The 14,406-nt window shown below is 43.4% G+C and overlaps 1 protein-coding gene across 2 annotated transcripts in view; it reads right to left on the bottom strand.

The window, feature by feature from the left end:
• The window catches only part of RPTOR (regulatory associated protein of MTOR complex 1), a 353,634-nt gene that overhangs the window by 59,880 nt on the left and 279,348 nt on the right, over nucleotides 1-14,406 (bottom strand). The window lies entirely within an intron of this gene.

The following is a 14,406-nucleotide window of genomic DNA, read 5'->3' as shown; positions in this document are numbered from 1 at the left end:
ATGAAGATGGGAATTCTTACCCAGATTTGATCACCAGTCAGCAGAGTGAACTTGGGAGAGTTGCTCATCCTTCTCTGATCCATGTTTTCCATCTTTTCCTGGAAATTCCAAGGCTTCTTTACAAATAAGGGACATTTTCGTTGTCCCAGAGAATCCACGGTAGGGGATTGTAGATGATCCCTTCCTTCCTTCCTGCTAGTGTTGGAGGGTCCCCTGGGAGGCAGGGGGCACCTATGGCTCACTATGGAGACAGGGATACTGGCAGTGGCGGCTCTGGCGACTGCTCACTGGCGTGGGCCCTATAGGAGGCCGCCACTTTCTTACCAAGCTGTACCATGTTAATGTAAGGTACTGACAACAGGGGAAACTGGGTGTGGGACATATGGAAACTCTATTTACTATCGTCTTAACGTTTTCTGTAAATATAAAATTATGATTAAAAAAATATATCTTATTAAAATAAAAACTGTAAGAACAAGGCATTCAGGACACAAACTCCCAGCACAGGAGGTATGTTTGCCCCGGGTTGTCATAGGACCAGCCCCGTGGGCTGCCCTGCCTTCCGTGATTGGACCATTAAGAAAGCAGGTTCCAGGGGCTTCCCTGGTGGCGCAGTGGTTAAGAATCCGCCTGCCAATGCAGGGGACAGACACAGGTTCCAGCCCTGGTCCGGGAAGATCCCACGTGCCGCGGAGCAGCTAAGCCCGTGCGCCACAACTACTGAGCCTGTGCTCTAGAGCCAGCGAGCCACAACTACTGAGCCCACGTGCCACAACTACTGAAGCTCACGTGCCTAGAGCCCGTGCTCCGCAACGAGAGAAGCTACCGCGATGAGAAGCCTGCGCACCGCAACGAAGAGTAGCCCCTGCTCGCCGCAACTAGAGAAAGCCCGCGTGCAGCAACAAAGACCCAACACAGCCCAAAATAAATAAATAAACTAATTAATTAAAAAAAAAAAAAGAAAGCAGGTTCTGGATGGCAGATCCTCTGGCCCACCTGATCACACTCCAATTTGGGTGACGTGAATCATATTTGGATGGGAGAGGAAGTTAACCCTGCTCACTTTTTCAACTGCGAGCTGGGAGCGGGGGGGTGGGAAAAAGGGGGGATACAGGTGCAGGAAGAGAGGCTGTGAACGTCAGAGTCAGTGAGCCGGGATAAAATCACTATGCAGAGAAAACAGCAGAAGTTTTGAGACTGAGAAGGAGAACTAGCACAGATGTGGGGAGGAGGGGGGGAGCTACAGAAATAAAACTCCACTAATCTCTGATCTGCTTTTCACTCACACAACGTGTTCCTTCTTGGGACTGGGATAGCTGGCACACACAGTGAAGCTCTTTGTGTCCCCATATCTGGATGTACTTCCTCTATACCGACACACAGTGTTTTTCCAAATTCAGTGATACTGTGCCCTTGGAATCCCCTGGTGGCACTATAAATAAAACTTTATTAGCTGTAACTAGGGAAGGTCTGCCTGAATTACATATTAGCTGTGTCTATGAAAAAACCTCTATTAACTGGAACCTAGCTTATAGAAATCTTTAACTGTCTCCCCTCTCTTTTCTTTATAAATGTATTTATTTATTTTATTTTTGTCTGCGTTGGGTCTTCGTTGCTGCTCGCGGGCTTTCTCTGGTTGCGGCGAGCGGGGGCTACTCTTCATTGCGGTGCGCGGGCTTCTCACTGCGGTGGCTTCTCTCGTTGTGGAGCACGGGCTCTAGGGCGTGGGCTTCAGTAGTTGCAGCACGCAGGCTCAGTAGTTGTGGCTCGTGGGCTCTAGAGCGCAGGCTCAGTAGTTGTGGCACACGGGCTTAGTTGCTCTGCGGCATGTGGGATCTTCCCGGACCAGGGCTCGAACCCGTGTCCCCTGCATTGGCAGGTGGATTCTTAACCACTGAGCCCCCAGGGAAGTCCCTCCCCTCTCTTAATCTTGTTAGTTAGCAGAAAAACAAATGATAACAAACAACTTAAGGAATTTATTAAAAGACAACCACCGCCATCCTCCAAGAGTAGGGTAGATTTTGCCACATTCTCTGGACTCTCTCATCTACGTGTAATGTCGCTTTTGATAGCTGATTCCATCACACGACCTGAAGGACAGTTAATAAAAAATATTCTGCTACATTTGCTTCTCCCTTTCCTTTCCCCTGTATTTTTCTGTACTTTTTGAAAGTTGCAGATAGCGTGACATTTTGCCTGGAAATTTTCTTAAGAAAAAGGACATTACCTTACATAACCACAAAACCATGATCACACTCAAGAAATTTAACATTGATACAATATTATTATCTGATATTCAGTCCTTATTCAAATTTCTCCCAATTGTTCAAATAATGTCCTTCATAGCCTTTGGGTTTTTTTTTTTTTTTTTCTTTCACTTTTTAATCTATTTATTTATTTATTTACTTTTGGCTGTGTTGGGTCTTCGTTTCTGTGGGAGGGCTTTCTCTAGTTGTGGCAAGCGGGGGCCACTCTTCATCGCGGTGCGCAGGCCTCTCACTATCACGGCCTCTCTTGTTGCGGAGCACACGCTCCAGACGCGCAGGCTCAGTAGTTGTGGCACACGGGCTTAGTTGCTCCGCGGCGTGTGGGATCTTCCCAGACCAGGGCTCGAACCCGTGTCCCCTGCATTGGCAGGCAGATTCTTAACCGCTGCGCCAACAGGGAAGCCCTAGCCTTTGGTTTTTGATTCAGGATCCAGTCAGAACCTGCCCTTAGTTGTCATGCAACATTAGTCTTAATCTGGAACAATTTTCCCCACATTTTTTGGTCTTTCTTGAATTCAAAATCTAGATAGGACAATTACAGTTTTTTTGTGGACTATTCTACAATTTGAATTTTTTAACAGCTCTATTCAGGTATAAGTGATATAAAAAAACCTGCACATATTTAAACTATATAATTTGACAATATTGGATGTATGTTTACACCTGTGAAGCCATGCCCACAATCAAGGAAATTAAGTTATCTCCTGAAAAGTTTCCTTATGCCCTTTGGAATCCTTCCTCCTATTCCACTAATCTGCTTTCTGTGGCTATAGTTTGCATTTTCTAGAATTTTGTTTAAATGGAATAATACAACATGTATCCTTCTTTTACACAGCATAATTATTTGGGGATTAGTTTACCCTTTTTTACTGCTGAGTAGTTATTCCATTGTATGGATATATCACCATTTGCTTATTCATCCACCTGTTGATGGACATTCAGGCTATGTCCAGTTTTTGGCTGTTACAAATAAAGCTGCTATAAACATTCATGTAGAAGTTTCTGTCTGGACATATGCTTTCATTTCTCTTGGGTGACTATCTATGAGTAAGATGACTGGATTCGATGGTTGAGTATGTATGTTAATCTTTATAAGAAACTGTGAAGAAACCTCCCAGGGTGGTTGTGCCATTTGCATTCCGAACACAATTTATGAGAGTTTCAGTTCCTCCAAATCCCAGCCCACACTTGATACTATCAGTCTTTTTCATTTCAGACATTCTGATAGGTATGTGGTGGTATCTGACTGTGGTTTTAACTTTGCATTTCTCTGGTGATGAATGATGTTCAGCACCTTTTCATGTGCTTATCTGCCATCATACTTCTTTAATGAAGTGTATGTTCAAAGCTTTTGCCCATTTTTTTGGTTTGTGTGTTTCTTTTCATATAGAGTTTTGAGAGTGCTTTACATATTCTCACTACAAGTTTTTAATCAAATTAATGATTCACAAATATTTTCCCATTTTGAGTTAATTTTTGTCATGGTACATGGTGTAGATTGCAGTTCACTTTTTGCAGATGGATGTCCAATGGCCCCAGCACCACATGTTGGAAAGACTATCTCTATCTCCACTGAGTTGAACTGTCTTTGTAACTTCAAAAATTAGTCATCTGTATATGTGTGAGTCTATTTCTTGACTTTCTATTCTGTTCCATTGATATTTTGCCCATTTTGATGCCACTTCTACAGTCTTAATGGCTGTAGATTTATGACAAGTCTTGAAATCAGGTAGTAGTTGTCCTTTAAATTTTTTTTTTTTCAAGTTGTTTTGGCTATTCTAGGTCCTTTGCTTTTCCATATGGATTTTAAGATCAGGACCCAGGATAATGGACTATCTCTCCATTTATTAGATTTTCTCTAATTTCTCTTAGCAATAGTTTGTAGTTTTCAGCGTATGTCTTGCATATCTTTGCCAGAATTTATCCCTAAGTATTTCATATTTTTGATACCATTGTAAATGTTCTTAACAGTTTGTATAAATTGGTTAACAGTGTATATAAATAAGACTCATTTTTGGGTATTGATCTTATAATTTGCAATGTTACTAAGGTCACTTATTAGTTCTAGTATTTGTTTGTTTGTTTGTTTGTAGATACAGTCAGATTTTCTACATAGAGAATTGTGCTGTTTGAAAATAAAAGACAGTTATACATCTTTCTATCCAAACTGGATGTTTTTTTTTCTTGCCTCATTGAACTACCTAGAACTTCCAGCAAAACTTTGAAGAGAAGAGATGGGGGCAGATGCCCTGGTTTTGTTCCTCATCTTAGTGTTCAGACTTTCACCACTAAGTGTGATGTTGTTGGCTGCAGCATTTTTTGTAGATGCTATTCTTCATGCTGATGAAGTTCCCTTATTGGTTTTCTGAGAGGTGTTATTTAAAATCAGGAATAGATTTTAGTTTTTGTCAAATGCTTTCTTTCTGTCTATTGAGATAATAATACGGGTTTTCTTCTGCTAATATGATAAATTACATTGGTTTTTCAATCTTTAAAAACTTTACATTCCTGAAATAAGTCCTTCAAGGTCATGATGTACTTTCCTTTTTATATATTGTTGAATTTGATTTGCTAAATTTTGGTTTACAATTTTTGCATCTATCTTCACCAAGGACACTGGTCTGTAGTTTTCTTGTCTGGTTTTTGGTATCAGGGCAAAGCAAGTATCAGAGGATGATATGGGAAGATGCTTGTTTGCCATCCGTATACTTCTTCATTGACATTTGGGCAGAATTCACCAGTGAAGCCATCTGGACCTGGAGCTTTCTTTGCAGGAAAGTTTTTAACCACAAACACAATTTTTAAAATAGATACAGTGCTATTCAGATTATCTATCTTCTTAAGTGAGCAGCTTGTGTCATTCAAAGAATTAATTTCATCAAAGTTATCAAAAGCTTGGGCATCAAGTTGTCCATAAATTCCCTCACTATCCCTTCAGTGTCTCCAGAACCTTCAGTGATGCCACTTCTCTCATTCCTGATTTGGGGTTTTGTGTCTTCTGTTTCCTTATCAGTCTGAGCAGTTATTGATCTGCTCAAAGAACCAGCCTTCGGTTGAGTGGATTTTCTCTACTGCTTTTCTGTTCTCTTTTGCATTGATCTCCACTGTGATCTTTATTATTTCCTTTCTCCTACCTACTTTGGGTTTAATCTGCTTTTCTTTTACTAACATCTTCAGGTTGAAGCTGAGGTCAGTGATTTGAAACCTTTCTTCTTCTTCTTCTTTTTTAATAAGGGGAATTAACATTCATTCATTCATTCATTCATTTATTTATTTATTTATTTATTTGGTTGCGCCGGGTCTTAGTTGCGGCAGGCGGGCTCCTTAGTTGTGGCACATGGGCTCCTTAGTTGCAGCATGCTTGCGGGAACTAGTTCCCTGACCAGGGATCGAACCCAGGCTCCCTGCATTGGGAGTGCGGAGTCTTAACCACTATGCCACCAGGGAAGTCCCTGAAACCTTTCTTTATTACCTTTACAGGACTATAAATAATTATAATCTTCCATATTTATCATTCTAAAAAGTTATGTTCACGAGAAGTTTTTCCCTTGAAAGATTCTGGAATAATTTTTATGACACAGAATTGTGTGTTATTCCCTGTGTCTGCCTAAAACAGTATGTGAAAAATATCAGGAGAAAGATTAGACCCGTCTAAAGTCATATCTGCACAGGACCAAGAAAGGCAGATATTTGATCTTTATGTAATTAATATGATTACTGAAGATAACCCATATTTTTCCTGGCTATGTATCACTTTGTACCTTGTGTTTTTGCCTAAATGTTGTCTTTCTTCTTTTCTATTGTATGCATTTAGTTCTAGAAGTTTCCCTCTCAACACTGCTCAGCTGTGTCCCACAGGTTTTGAAATGTTGTATATTCCTTTTTATTCAGTTTAAGGTACTTTTTACTTCCCTTGAGACCTCCTTTTTGAAAAACATTATTTTAAAAAGTTTTATTTCATTATTTTACTTATTAATATAAATGTTTATATGATTATAAATATTCATAATTATATACAAATTATACTAAAGTATATAAATATCAATTACATTATAAAATATACATATTCTCCCAGATTTACTGAGGTATAATTAACAAAAATGTATATATTTAAGGTGTAAAATGTCATGGTTAAAGTATGTATTGTGAAATGATTAGCACAATCAAGTTAATACATCCATCACCTCACATAGTTACCTTTTTTTTTCTTGGAGTGAGAAGAGCACTTAAAATCTACTCTCTTATCAACTTTCAAGTATACAATACAGTATTGTTAACTAGTCACCATGCTGTACATTAGATCCCCAGAACTTATTTATCTTATAGCTGGAAGTTTGTCCTCTTTGACCAATATCTTCTCATTTCCCCCACTCCCCAGCCCCTGACAAACACCATTCTACTCTCTGTTTCTATGAGTTGACTTTTTTAAGATTCCACAAATGAATGAGATCATACAACATTTGTCTTTCTCTTGTCTGGCTTATTTCACTTAGCACAATGTCCTCCAGGTTCAACCATGTTGATGAATGGCAGGATCTCCCCCTCCTTTTTATGGTTAAATAATATTCCACTGTGTGTGTGTTTGTGTGTGACATTTTCTTTACTCATTCATCTGATGATGGACACTTAGGCTGTTTCCACATCTTGGCTATTGTGAATAATGCTACAACGAACTTGGGTGTGCAGATATCTCTTTGAGATACTACCGACTTCATTTCCTTTGGATATACACCCATTAGTGAGATTGCTGGATTGTATGGTAGTTCCATTTTTAAATTTTTGAGAACTTCCATGCTGTTTTCCATAGTGGCGGCACCAATTTACCTTCACACCAAAAGTGCACAAGGGTTCCACACCCTTATTTTCTCCACACCCTTGCCAGAACTTGTTATCTCTTGTCTTTTTGACAACAGTCATCTGACAGGCATGAGGTGATACCTCATTGTGGTTTTGATTTGCATTTCCCTGATGACTAGTGATGTTGAGCGCTTTTTCATGTGCGCTTTGGCCAGCTGTATGTCTTCTTTGGAAAAATGTCTATTCAGGTCCTTTGACCATTTTTTAATCAGGTTTTTTCTTTTTGAGTTGCAAGAGTTCCTTATCGTAGTATATTTTGGATATTAACCCCATATCAGATAGACGTTTGTAAATATTTTCTTCCATTCTGAAGGTTGTTTTTTCACTTTGTTGACTGTTTTCTTTGTTATGCAGAAGATTTCAGTTTGATGTAGTCCCACTTATTTTATACATACTTCTAATTATAAATAAATATGATTTTACATATTTAGGCTGCTTATACATTTATTTATATAACATTTATACTTTAATATTATGTTTTATTTTATACAATATATTATTTATTAAACTTTTATAACTAAAATATTTTAATCACTTATTTAAAAGTATGCAGTTTAGTTTCCAAGTGTTTGTTGATTTTCCTATTACCTCTTTTGATTTTGCATCTGATTCCACTGTGGTTGTAGAATACGCCGTGTAAGATTCCAGTTCTTTTAAATGTGTTGTGGTTTGTCCTACGATGCAGGATGAGGTCCATCTTGGTGTACGTCCCTGGCACTTGGAAAGAACATGTGGTTTACAGCTGTGTGGAGCTTCGTCCAGCAGGTGGATGGTGCTGTTCAAGTGTCTGAGAGAACCTCCCTGGTTCCCTGTCTACTCGTTCTGTCATTTACTGAGGAGAGAGTGCTGGATTCTCCAGGTGTAATTATGGATTACCTATTTCCCCCTGCAGTTCCAACAGTTTTCATTTTATGTGTTTTGAAATACTGTTATTAGGTGAATAAACATTTAGACTGTTCTATTCTCATGATGGGTGGGCTCCTTCAGTGTTAGGAAACACCTCTGTGTCTCTGGTGATATTCTCTGCCCTGAAACCTACTTTGATATATTGACAGGGGCATTGCTGCCTTCTTTTGCTTAGTGGTAGCATGGTATGTTTTTACTTTTAATCTATTTGTGTCTTTACACTGAAAGTGCATTTCTTTCAGGCTCATATAATTTGTTCTTTTTTTTTTTCTTTTAAATCCAATCTGACACTCTCTGCTTTTTAATTGGGTATTTAGACTATCTACATTGTGATTATTGATATGGTTACGCTTAAATCTATTGTCTTATTATGTTTGTGGTATTTATCTAATCTATTCTTTGTTCCCTTTCCCTCCTTTTCTTCTTTCTTTTGTGTTGCTTGTATATATTTATGATCTCATGTTATCTCCTTTGTTAGCTAATTGGCTATAGTTAAAAAATTTTTTTAGTGATAACTTTAAAGTTTATGGACTACATTTTATCACAGTTCACCTTCAGGTGATATTATATCACTTCAATGAAGTGAAGAGAACCTAACAATAGTATTTCCTCAATTTCTCTCTTCCCAACCTTTTTGTTACTGTTAGCATACATTTTGCTTTTACATATGCTATAGACTCCATAGTACACTGCTATTACTTTTTGTTTAAACAGTCAATTATCTTTTAAAGAGATTTAAATAACAAGGAAAATAAACCCCACACATTTATCCGTGGAGCATTCTTTCCTGGTGCTTTTCACCATATTGTGTACATGCATGTTTCCTCCGGGTATTATTTTCCTTCGCCCAAAGGGTTTTCTCTAACATTGCTTATACTGTGGATCTACGAGTGATGAATTCTTTCAGTTTTATATGTCTTAAAAAGTCCTTACTTTGTCTCCGTTTTTTAGAGGTATTTTCACTGGGTACAGAATTCTACGTTGATGGTTTTTCTTCCAGGACTTTAAAGATGCAGCCCCACTGTGTTCCTCCGGTCACTGTTTCTGACAAGTGATCTGCTGTCATCCTTATCTTTGCTTCTTTGTTCCTTTTCTTATTGTCTGCTTCTGAGTTTTTTAACTTGTTGTTTTTTAAGCAATTTGATTATCAGGTGCCCTGGTGTAGTTTTCTTCATGTTTCTTGTGTTTGGGGTTTGTTGAACTTCCTGGATCTGTGGGTTTATAGTTTTCATCAAATCTGAAAATGTCTTAGCCATTATTTCTTCAAATATTTTTTCTGCCATCCCCCGTTAGGGGCCCCCAGTACACATATATTCAGTCACTTGCAGTTGTCCCACAACTCAAAGATGTTCCTTTAGTTTTATAAAAGTTTCTTTTCTCACTGTGCTTCATTTTGGAGAGTTTTTATTACTATGTCTTTAAGTTCACTAATTTTTCTTGGGCAACGTTTAATCGGTTGTGAATCCCATCTAGTATACTTTTCATGTCATGTACCATAGTTTTCATTTCTAGAAGTTTGAGTTGGGTCCTTTTAATATCTTCCATGTCTCAGTGGACCTTTTTTATGTGGAACAGACTTCTAATGACCGTTTTAATGTCCTTGTCTGCTAATTCTAACATCTGTGAGAGTTCAGAGTAAGTTTCGGTGGACTCATTTTCTTTTTCTCCTCATTATGGATCATATTTTCCTCCTTCTTCACATGTCTGGTAATTTTTGCTTGGTAGCAGTAAGTGTAGAGTAACATGGTGTGTGTATGGGTGATTTGAGAAGAGATCCTCTGGGACCAGATCTCTTGGAAATTATCAGGGCACTGAGACAACAGGAAAGGGCTTTCCTAATGTGCTGTTATTAGATTTCCTTGTCCCGAGGCACGCCTTCTCTGCACATCAGTGCCCCCACAGTGCAAACTGCCCCTTCAGTCAAACGGCACATGATCCTTCTGAGCCTGTAGCTCTTTCTGGAGTTCCCCTCCTTGCTTCTTCCCAGACTGAGCCTACCTTCTCTAAGGCTGAGGTAATTCCTGCACCTCAATCAGTTTGAAAACACGGGCTCCCCGCCCGCAGACAAAAAGAAAATCCAGGCCCTCCCCACCGCCCCCGTGACCGAGGAGCACGTAGGCTCCGGGCTGGAGTGCCCCGTACGCAAGGACGACTACAGGTTGGGTGAGCGCCTGCGGCAGCTGCCCTGAAAGCACCTCTTCCACGACGGCTGCATCGTGCCCTGGCTGGAGCAGCACGACAGCTGCCCCGTCTGCCAAAAAAGCCTCACAGGACAGAACACGTCCACCGACCAGTCCCCCACCCCCGGGCCTGGCGGGGGCGAGCTTCTCCTCCTCCTCGTCCTCCTCCTTCAGCTCGCCCGGTAATGAGAACCCGGCCAGCAGCTCCTGAGCATCCCGGCCGGCCCCCGGGGCGAGCACTGGGCCGCGGGCTGGGACTGCGGGCTCCGCGGCCCCCTGCACCCCTCACGCCCAAGGACTGTGGTGCCACTGGGCCTGCCGCGGCGGAGGCTTGGAGGACCCACCCCTCCCGGCTGCGGAGGGAGCCCGGCCTCTCCAGGGCCGGGCGTCTGACTCCCTTCCTGTTTGTATCCGACCTCACCCTCTACATGTTCGACGGCGGAAAGGTTTTTATAATTTTAAATTATTACTGCTTTGAAATAAATGGACATTTGAGCTCAAAAAAAAAAAAAAAAAGTTCAGGTAATTCTCTGAATCCTTTAGGAGCCCCTCACATAATGACACATAGTGTGTGCTCAACATATGCTTGTGGGATGAGAGGGGGCCCAAGACTCATCCCTTAGCTGGGAGTACAGCCTGAGTGGGGCCCACACCTTCTCAACTCTTGGGGAAGTGCCCTGAGGGTGGGAAGCTCCCCAGCCCGGGGACAGCTGAGTGCACTGGAGTGCTGGGATGCCTCGCCTCGTCTGTGCCTCTGTGCAGGTTCCTTCATCCCAAGGTGGGCGTCCCCGTCACAAACAACATGCCTTCTGACCCTCATGGTGGCCACATCGAGGACTCACTCCGGGAGCTCTGAGCTTTGCGGGAGGCACACACCATGTGAGTAGCGGAGGCCAGATGCCAGGAGGGGAGGGGAGGAACAACTCCTCAGAAACACACAGAACTTTAATCTCTTGGAAACTCAGGCCAGGGTGATCATGAAAAGGAAGGATGAAGTAAACGATGCTCAGTCTCAATCGGAAATACTAAAAAATGTCTCTCAGTGGGATGATTGCCCTTAAATAAACAGGTGCTACAAGCTGGTTAAGGAGCTAATTCAGAGGATGGTCCCAGCGCCTGAATTTACAAGAACATTGCAGGCTAGGACATTTCCAGCTGGGCCCAGGCACAGCTCCTCAAGTGTTATTAAATGTGTAATTCCTCCAGCATCGAGCACACAGTGAACACAGGCCCTGAGATGGCCTTAGAGCAGGTATAATGGAGGAGCACTGCAGCATCTGTGCTGTCGACGAGCTCTCCCATATTGGGCTCCAGAGATAAACAGACCCCTGGAGACAAATGTGACCGAGAGGCAGTTTCCAACCAGATTACAACGATCAACTGCAAATTCCATGAGAATTCAGCAGCAAAGCGCAGTTCTGAAGGGTCATCTACTTTCATGTAAAGAAAAACAATTAAAGCAGAAATAGCCACTCCGAAGATGAAATATGAAGACATTCTCTATTTTCAGGTACTAAAAGCTACTAAAAATCCTGATGAGTATAAGAATCACAGTTGGCTGAAGGTGTTCTGTAGCACTGGTGGCGCCGGGGAGCAGGCTTGGGTGGCTGATAGCCACCCCTCATCTCTTAGGGGAAATTTTTTCTGTCCCCCCCCTTCACTGGGTTTCACGTCATGGTAGTCTCTCCATTTTATGCGTCCAGAACCTTTGCACATGGTCCTTAATGGCCAGGTACCAAGAGCAGTGCCAGTGAATTTCTAAATGTGTGATACAGATGACAAAGGTATTGAAGTAGGAGAGAAGCAAGGAAGGTTCTGAAATAACTTCCCCAGAAAAGCCCTCTTGTTTATGTAGCTTGGCTTTTCAATTAAATTTGACAAAGGGCAAAGTAGAAATGACCAAAAGGTACAGTTTCCTGAGCCACAAGACCAGGCTTTCAGATCAGCAACAGAAGGCTTTAGTGTAGCAGAGACGGGCTGGGTAGAAATGAGGTTTTACTGCTACTCCCTTCACTCTAAAATTTCCAAAACCGCTTTATACACCGTAGTTCTGATCTCTGTAACCATGCTGCAGGAAGCGTTATTACCACAACTTTACAGAGAGGCAGATGATGGCTGTGGGAAGTAAAAATAGCTGGCTTAAGAAATTGAGGGCAACAGGACCTAAATTCAGTTTTTTAAACTCTCAAATCTAGCGTTTTGGCCAGTCTTTTAAAGTCACTGTTTATCCAAAGTTAGTTCAATGGGTAGAAAGATAAATCTTTTGTTGAAATATAGAATATTCTGGCCATCATTCCAGAGCAGACAAGCAATGGACATTCACTGGACACCGCAGGGCACTGGGTCCAAAAAGGGCCAAGGTTGAACTGAGGTCAAGGTCAGACTTGGATGCACTGAGGAGGATGGAGGCTGTTCCCAGCATCAAGACAAGCATTAAAATCAGGAACATGCAAGGGTGTATTGATCACAGCCTCCCAGTCAGTACTGCTAGACCAAGAAAATGAGCGAAACCGCAGGGCTGGGAGAGAGTCCACATGACTGTCTGTATAGAAATGCCCCGGGAGCCGACAGGCCACCTCTCAGAACCAGGAGACCAACAAGGCTGCTCCACGAGATGACTCCAGACACCAACCCCAACCCAACACAACGTAATGAAAGACAGCCTTCCCCCTAGAGGCACACAGGCTATGACACCTTCTTTGGGGATGCCCCCGTGACACTCACAGTCTCATGCAACCGTTACCCGTTTTTAGCCCCCTCACAGCAAAGCTCCAGCCGCCATGGCGTGGGGAAGTGGTCTCAGCAGCCGTGCAGAGCCCAGATAAGAGAGGAGGACCCGGATCCATGGGGAGCCAGGTCAGAGACTCATTGAGTGGGCAGGCATGGCTCTTACGGGCCTGGAGCAAAAAGGGTCACGTGAGTGGTTTCGGGCGGCAGCGTGCAGGACTGATGCACGAAGGCGGTAGGGACAGGACCAGGTGGCCAGATCTGCCTGACGCATTTGTCAACTCCAGGCCCACCGGTGCTAGGGAGTGGGAGCCCTGGGGGTGTGCAAGCTGAAAAGAGCCCCAGGTAGCGGGCGGCCTGCAGGGCTATCTCAATGGCGCAGGGGTCCTGGACAGGAAGGAGGGGCTGACACTCTGAGCTGAGGTCCCCCACTCTCTCCTTTCACCCCTTGCAGAGCAGAGAATGGTCTCCCCCTTTGCATGGTGACGCCCTTGCTTCCTGCCCTCCTTCTCTGTGGCTCTGCTGATCCCCCTTTCCTGTGGGTGGAAAGGGCTCCACTCAGCTCACAACAAATTGTTACAGGTTTGCTATGGGCTCCTGGGCAGCTCCTTAAATGAGCATTTTCTTATCTGCAAATAATCTACAAAACCACACTTATAGCATGGAGTTGATGCAAGAACTAAGAATCTTCACACGAGAGCCCCTGCCACGGGGCGTCACCCAGATACACACACGTGTGCACATGCACATGTACAGAGCGGGCGGGTCAAAGTCCGATTAGATGTATGATAGTTTGCTGATTCTTCTCTCCCAACTAGAGACAACTTAAGTCACCCTTCCTTCAAAACAAGCAAGCAAACCCAACCACTGATGCCGACTCGTCTCCCCACTTACAAACCCCTCAAGCAAGCTGAGGGCCGCACCCCGTCCTTCCTCCCCAGAGCCCCCATTTCTGCCCCACCCCCCACGCGCTTCTGAAGCCCGACTGCCAAGTGCGGCAGCCTCTTTGAGGGTCTCTGTCCCGCTCCCAGCGCTCTCCCTTGTTCCGGAGCCTCCTTCTTCATGTTCTGTAATCAGACTTCCCAGCCCTCCCCTCTCTGACAACCTCCTTCCACCCTCCTTTCCCTGTCCCCCGAAGAGCGGACCCCGAAGCTCAGCCCTCAGCCCGCTGGGCCTTCGTGTCACATTTCCGCTCGAGGACTTGCTTGCCATCGTCATCGGGTAGACGAGGGCCCTAGTCTCCATCTCCCAGGCCATGAGGCCCCATTACCAGTGGTCCCCTGAGCGCTCCCCTCACCACGCCTACCCGCTCGGTGCCCCTCTGTCACTGACACAGCCGGCCCACGCCCCACACAGGTTCAAACTTGAGAACCGTTTGTTCTCCACACCCGCCTGGCCCTCCTGATACCTGTGCGTCCCCTACCCTGGCCCTTCCTGTCCAGCAGCCCCCACCTTCCGGCCACCCTCAC

This window comes from Eschrichtius robustus, chromosome 20 (assembly GCF_028021215.1).
Source record: "Eschrichtius robustus isolate mEscRob2 chromosome 20, mEscRob2.pri, whole genome shotgun sequence".
NCBI lineage: Eukaryota > Metazoa > Chordata > Mammalia > Artiodactyla > Eschrichtiidae > Eschrichtius > Eschrichtius robustus.
The sequence above is the reverse complement of the archived record's forward strand: the minus strand, read 5'-3'. Positions and strand labels throughout refer to the sequence as shown.